The sequence below is a fragment of the Monopterus albus genome, unplaced genomic scaffold (assembly GCF_001952655.1).
Source record: "Monopterus albus unplaced genomic scaffold, M_albus_1.0 scaffold65.1, whole genome shotgun sequence".
NCBI classification, from domain to species: Eukaryota; Metazoa; Chordata; class Actinopteri; order Synbranchiformes; family Synbranchidae; genus Monopterus; species Monopterus albus.
In genome coordinates, this window is record NW_018127945.1 from 525297 (window position 1) to 526732 (window position 1436).

A 1436-nucleotide genomic window follows, 5' to 3' on the forward strand; every position below is an offset into this window, starting at 1 on the left:
GCACACCAACCTGTGCACTGCCTGGATTGACTACAAGAAAGCCTATGACTCAATGCCTCACACATGGATCCTGGAATGCTTGGAACTGTACAACATCAACAGGTCTCTAAGACCCTTCATCAAGAACTCAATGGGAATGTGGATTTTTATATCTATATGATGAAATGTATCTTGGTGTATCAAGGTTCCTTATGTCTAGGTCTAGGCCATAGTAAGCTAATGAATCACAGATAAACAGTTAATCACCAGATGACAACTATATACTGATTCATTTGTCAGGGGGCCGAGCTAGAGCAGGAGTTTCGACTGAATCTTTTTTCATAGTTAAACTGTATTTTGTGGAAGATATTGTAATGTAGGCTAGCTTGAGGGAGGAGCCAGAGACAGAAGTTGCCTTTTCCTCTTTTTTTGTCACACACACTCTGGCAACCACACAGAACACACTGAAAAATCCCCGCCAACGCCAAAATAAATACATCCCGCCCAGAGGGGCATTATGGGGGATCCCACCAGGTGCTTTCCTCCAAGGCATTCTGGGGCACCCCTCCAATTGTCTCTCTGTTTCCCCCCCCCCAATGCTACAATAATTCATTTGAAATCTGTGGCTTTTTATTTTAGAATAATCCAAATGCAAACCTTGAGATATCTCACTTAAGATTATGTTTAATGTGACACCATGTCACTTCTGGTTTACAGCAGCCACTGTGAAATTATCACATCAGGTGATAACAAAATAAAAGCTAGTGAAACAGTAGCACATAGGGAAGAGTCATGGAGTGGTAGTCACAGTTATATGACAGTGCCTGGCTCAAGTTTGCTAACAAGTGTAGAACTGATCATAAAGCACACATACACAGCTTTTGCTAAACATTAGCCACTGTAGCCACAAGCAACAACAGCAGGTAAATGTTAAACTGTAGTGTGACAGAAGAAGAATCAAGAGGTTAGTAAAGTGGCTCAGTACTCTCAGTTACACACCAACATCCAGTTTAGGTTTGCAAACATTAGCCACCATAAGTTACTGGTCACACCAAGCCAGGCAAGGTTTTAGCAGGAGTGTGTTTTATTGCATTTGATTTAAAAAATTTCATGTATAAAAGAAAGAATGTGTTTTCCTTTTAAAAGTTTAGCAAAAATGTTTAGAATTTGTGGTTTATGAGTAAATCCATCTCCAGCAAAGCCGCTATCACTGTTTGTTCTGTGTACACCTTATTTGATTCTTGTCAGCTGCTCGTCAGTGCACAGCAGGCTCTGTTTTATCTCGACCCATTCTCTTCCTCCTCTGAATAGAGTTTGGGCGCTCTATTCTTTCCTTTTGTTGTTGAACGCAGCCCATACAGTCCGGCCCCTTCCCCCTCGCTCCTCTTTTTTCCACCCATCCTCCCATCTCTCACTCACTCAGTTCCATCCATCCAGGGTGACGCCAGTCCCTCTCA